The following is a 6,423-nucleotide window of genomic DNA, read 5'->3' as shown; positions in this document are numbered from 1 at the left end:
TAAGTCATATCGATGCATATAATGGTGAAAAAGGTACATATGAGGAGAAAACACACATGTGATAAGCTTGATGCTCAAAAAAATAACAATAATAAGCTTCTGTGTAAGAAGCCCCCAGGTATAATGGATGTTTACATTTGAAGATGTGTACGTCATATGTGCATGTTTTTGGTCGTACGAAAGCTTTACGGCTAAAAAAAGAAAAAGCAAAAAGAGAGGAGAAGAAATAATGGAGACAATATGGAGAAGGAGACGAACGAAGAGTTTGGCGCTAGGCATAGAATCTTCGGAGTCTGGCTGCGTTCCAGGGGTTTGGCTCTAGGTGATTATCTGATGCATCATGCAGGAGGTACGCTCCTCCAGTGAGAACTTCGTCAATGATGAATGGACCCTCCCACTTGGGCTTGAGTTTGTCCTTTTTCTTCTCCGGCAAGCGTAGAATGAGTTCGCCAACATTATAAGTCTTGGCCCGCACTTCTCTGCTTTGATATCTGCGGGCCTGCTATTGATAAAATGCGGAACGGCCTTTTGCAACGTCGCGCTCCTCCTCCAGGGCATCTAAGTTGTCCTGCCGATCAAGCTCGGCCTCTTTCTCTTCGTACATGCGCACTCGAGGTGAGTCATGAATAATGTCGCAGGGTAGCACAGCCTCTGTGCCATACACCATGAAAAAAGGTGTATGTCCGGTAGTATGATTGGGCGTGGTCCGCAGCCCCCAGAGTACGGAGTCTAGCTCCTCAACCTAGTGCTTGTCTGATTCTTTCAAAGACCGCACTAGTCTGGGTTTGATGCCGCTCATAATAAGACCATTAGCCCGTTCAACTTGACCGTTTGTTTGCGGATGATAAATGGAGGTGCAATCGAGCTTAATGCCTAGATTAGCGCACCAAGCTTTCACCTCACGGCTGTAAAATTGGAGCCGTTGTCGGTGATGATACTGTGTGGGATACCATAACGGTGCACGACACCGGATATAAAGTCTATCACAGGTTCGGCTTCGGCTGTTTTAACTGGTTTGGCCTCTATCCACTTAGTTAACTTATCTATCATAACTAGCAGATATTTTTTCTTATGGCTGATGTCTACTACACAACCTTCTTCTTGTAGACGCTGTTGGGCCTCCAAGTGCAGAGGTTTGTAGGGAAGTAGCAAATTTCCCTCAAGTGGATGACCTAAGGTTTATCAATCCGTGGGAGGCGTAGGATGAAGATGGTCTCTCTCAAGCAACCCTGCAACCAAATAACAAAGAGTCTCTTGTGTCCCCAACACACCCAATACAATGGTAAATTGTAAAGGTGCACTAGTTCGGCGAAGAGATGGTGATACAAGTGGTATATGGATGGTAGATAAAGGTATTTGTAATCTGAAATTATAAAAACAGCAAGGTAACTAATGATAAAAAGTGAGCGTAAATGGTATTGCAATGCGTTGAAACAAGGCCTAGGGTTCATACTTTCGCTAGTGCAAGTTCCCTCAACAATACTAACATAATTGGATCACATAACTATCCCTCAACATGCAACAAAGAGTCACTCCAAAGTCACTAATAGTGGAGAACAAATGAAGAGATTATGGTAGGGTATGAAACCACCTCAAAGTTATTCTTTCCAATCAATCCGTTGGGCTATTCCTATAGGTGTCACAAACAGCCCTAGAGTTTGTACTAGAATAACACCTTAAGACACAAATCAACCAAAACCCTAGTTTCACCTAGATACTCCAATCTCACCTCAAGTATCCGCGGGTGTGATTATACGATATGCATCACACAATCTCAGATTCATCTATTCAACAACACAAAGGACCTCAAAGAGTGCCCCAAAGATTCTACCGGAGAATCACGACGAAAACATGTGCCAACCCCTATGCATAGGTTCATGGGCGGAACCCGCAAGTTTATCACCAAAACATACATCAAGTGAATCACGTGGTATCCCATTGTCACCACAGATACGCACGGCAAGACATACATCAAGTGCTCTCAAATCTTTAAAGACTCAATCCGATAAGATAACTTCAAAGGGGAAACTCAATCCATTACAAGAGAGTAGAGGGGGGAAGAAACATCATAGGATCCAAATAGCAAAGCTCGCGATAAATCAAGATCGTATCACCTCAAGAACACAAGAGAGAGAGAGATCAAACACATCGCTACTGGTACATACCCTCAGCCCTGAGAGAGAACTACTCCCTCCTCGTCATGGAGAGCACCGGGATGATGAAGATGGACACCGGAGAGGGATTCCCCCTCCGGCAGGGTGCCGGAACGGGTCTAGATTGGTTTTCGGTGGCTACGGAGGCTTCTGGCGGCGGAACTCCTGATCTATTGTGTGAAAGAGATACGTCGGGGGGGGGGGGCATGAGGGGCCCACGAGGGTGGAGGGCGCGCCCAGGGGGTGGGCGCGCCCCCCTGCCTCGTGGCTTCCTCGTAGATCCCCTGACGTGCACTCCAAGTCTTCTGGGCTTCTTCTGATCCAAAAATAAGTTCTGTGAAGTTTCAGGTCAATTGGACTCCGTTTGGTTTTCCTTTTCTGCGATAATCTAAAACAAGGTAAAAACAGAAACTGGCACTGGGCTCCGGGTTAATAGGTTAGTCCCAAAAATCATATAAAATTGTATAATAAAGCCCATAAACATCCAAAGTTGATAATATAATAGCATGGAACAATCAAAAATTATAGATACGTTGGAGACGTATCAATGGCTGCCTCCTTTAAGGGGTCCAACCATATCCAGCCCCCAGACCGCAAAATGCCAAGTAATGGCGATTGTATGTAGAGCGGTGGGTGGCATATGGCTTTGGTTGGCGAAAAGCTGGCATCCGAGGCAACGTTGGACAAGGTCTTGTGCATCTGCTCGGGCCGTCGGCCAATAGAAACCTGTACGGAAGGCCTTGCTTACCAGGGCCCGAGCTGCGGCGTGGTGACCACCAGACCGACATGAATTTCAGCCAAGAGCTGCCGCCCCTCTTCCTCGGAGATACATCTTTGAAGTACTCCGGTAGCGCTTTTCTTGTAGAGCTCTCCTTCGTGGACCTTGTAGGCTTTCGAACGTTGAACAATGCAACGAGCCTCATTCTGATCCTCAGGGAGCTCTCGCCTATTAAGGTAGACCAAGAAGGGTTCGGTCCATGAGGCAATGACTGCCATGATAAGATGGGTCGACTGTGTTATTTCGCTGACTAAGCCTCTGATTATATCCATGTGTTCGGTATCTGGGGTTATGGTCGGATCCGGACTGGTGTTGCCGCTCTCCCCTTGCCACACCACGGGTGGCTTAAAAAGCCTTTCCAGAAAGATGTTAGGTGGGACGGGGTCGCGCTTAGCGCCGATGCGAGCAAGGACGTCCGCTGCTTGATTACTTTCTCGATCCACATGGTGAAACTCGAGCCCCTTGAACCGAGCCGACATTTTGAGAACGTCATTACGGTAAGTGCTACCTCTTGAGCTTGCGTTGGATTTCCCCGAAGAGGAAGGGATGATGCAGCAGAGTAGCGTAAGTATTTCCCTCAGTTTTTAAGAACCAAGGTATCAATCCAGTAGGAGGCCACGCTCAAGTCCCTCGTACCTTCACAAAACGATAGCTACTCGCAACCAATGCGATTAGGGGTTGTCAATCCCTTCACGGTCACTTACGAGAGTGAGATCTGATAGATATGCTATTTTTGGTATTTTTGGTATAGAGATGCAAAGTGAAAAGTAAAAGGCAAAGTAAAAAAGCAAAGCAAGATTAAAGTGATGGAGATTGATATGATGAGAATAGACCCGGGGCCATAGGTTTCACTAGTGGCTTCTCTCAAGAGCATAAGTATTCTACAGTGGGTGAACAAATTACTGTTGAGCAATTGACAGAATTGAGCATAGTTATGAGAATATCTAGGAATGATCATGTATATAGGCATCACGTCCGCGACAAGTAGACCGAAACGATTCTGCATCTACTACTATTACCCCACTCATCGACCGCTATCCAGCATGCATCTAGAGTATTAAGTTAAAAACAGAGTAACGCTTTAAGCAAGATGACATGATGTAGAGAGATAAATTCATGCAATATGAAATAAACCCCATCTTGTTATCCTCGATGGAAACGATGCAATACGTGCCTTGCTGCCCCTTTTGTCACTGGGAAAGGACACCGCAAGATCAAACCCAAAGCTAAGCACTTCTCCCATGGCAAGAACTACCAATCTAGTTGGCCAAACCAAACGGATAATTCGAAGAGACTTGCAAAGATAACCAATCATACATAAAAGAATTCAGAGAAGATTCAAATATTATTCATAGATAGACTTGATCATAAACCCACAATTCATCGGTCTCAACAAACACACCGCAAAAAGAAGAAGATTACATCGAATAGATCTCCACGAGAGAGGGGGAGAACTTTGTATTGAGATCCAAAAGGAGAGAAGAAGCCATCTAGCTACTAACTATGGACCCGAAGGTCTGAGGTAAACTACTCACACTTCATCAGAGAGGCTATGATGATGTAGAAGCCCTCCGTGATGACGGCCCTCTCCGGCGGAGCTCCGGAACAGGCCCCAAGATGGGATCTCGTGGATACAGATAGTTGCGGTGGTGGAATTAGGTTTTTTGGCTCCGTATCTGATCGTTTGGGGGTACATAGGTATATATAGGAGGAAGGAGTACGTCGGTGGAGCATCGAGGGGACCATGAGGCAGGGGGGCGCGTCCCCCACCCTCGTGACCGCCTCTTTGACTTCTTGGAGTAGGGTCCAAGTCTCCTGGATCACGTTCGGTGAGAAAATCACGTTCCTGAAGGTTTTATTTCGTTTGGACCCCGTTTGATATTCTGTTTCTCCGAAATACTGAAATAGGCAAAAAAACAACAATTCTGGGCCGGGCCTCCGGTTAATAGGTTAGTCCCAAAATAATATAAAAGTGGAAAATAAAGTCCAATATAGTCCAAAATAGTAGATAATATAGCATGGAGCAATCAAAAATTATAGATACGTTGGAGACGTATCAGTAAGCCTCCATGTTCGGATCTTTGGCATTGAAATCTCCATTTATTTGAGATATTGCGAGGTTCGAGTCCCCGCGCACTTACAGGCATTGTATGCCCATGGAGACAACCATCTTAAGACCGTGCAATAAGGCCTCGTATTCGGCTGCATTGTTAGAGTCTGTGTATAATATTTGGAGTACGTACTGAACTATATCTCCGGTGAGGGATGTTAAGACAACGCCCGCCCCTAAGCCCGCCAGCATTTTAGAACCATCGAAGTGCATGACCCAGTTGGAATATGTGTTGTACTCTTTAGGGAGTTCGGCCTCTGTCCATTCAGCGACGAAGTCCGCCAGTACTTGTGATTTGATGGCCCGGCGTGGCTTATATGTTATGTCGAATGGAAGGAGCTCAATGGCCCACTTGGCAATCCGGCCCATGGCTTCGCCGTTGTTTATTATGTCATTCAATGGTACTTCAGAAGCCACCGTGATCGAACACTCTTGGAAATAGTGTCGTACCTTCCGAGATGCCATGAAGACCGTGCATGCTATCTTTTGATAATGAGGGTACCGGGATTTGCATGGAGTTAAGATAGTGGATACGTAGTATACCGGCTTCTGGAGCGGGAATTTGTATCTATTATCCTCTCGCTCGACGATGAGTACTACACTCACCACTTGGTGTGTTGCAGAGATGTATAATAACATTGGTTCGCCGACGCTTGGCGCAGCCAGGATTGGGTTGCTCGCTAAAAGAGCCTTTATTTCTTCCAATCCAGCCGTTGCCGCATCCGTCCACTCGAAGTGGTCGGTGCGTCGGATAAGTCGATAAAGTGGCAATGCTTTTTCTCCTAGTCTGGAGATAAAGTGGCTTAAAGCTGCCACACATCCGGCTAGTTTTTGGACCTGTTTAAGGTCTGATGGTGTAGCCAATTGCGATAAAGCTCAGATTTTGGCTGGATTTACCTCGATTCCTCTATTGGAAACAATAAAGCCCAACAGTTTTCCAGAGGTAACGCCGAAAACACATTTTCCGGATTGATCTTAATGTCATATGTCCGGAGATTATCGAATGTGAGGCGTAAGTCGTCTATTAATGACTCGACGTGCTTAGTCTTGATGACGATGTCGTCCACATATGCTTCAACTATCTTGCCGATTTGTTTCTCCAGGCATGTTTGAATCATGCGTTGGTAGGTGGCGCCGGTATTTTTAAGCCCAAAGGGCATAGTGTTGAGGCATAAAGGCCCGTATGGGTAATGAATGTCGTTGTGGCTTGGTCGGATTCCTTCATTTTAATTTGATGGTATTCGTAATATGCGGCAAGGAAACACGGTGAGTTGTGTCCTGCAGTGGCATCAATAATTTGATCGATGCGGGGGAGGGGGAAGGGATCCTTAGGGCAAGCTTTGTTGAGGTCTTTGAAATCGACGTACAGGTGCCAGGATTTA

The sequence above is a fragment of the Triticum aestivum genome, chromosome 7A (assembly GCF_018294505.1).
Source record: "Triticum aestivum cultivar Chinese Spring chromosome 7A, IWGSC CS RefSeq v2.1, whole genome shotgun sequence".
Lineage (NCBI taxonomy): Eukaryota > Viridiplantae > Streptophyta > Magnoliopsida > Poales > Poaceae > Triticum > Triticum aestivum.
The sequence above is the reverse complement of the archived record's forward strand: the minus strand, read 5'-3'. Positions refer to the sequence as shown.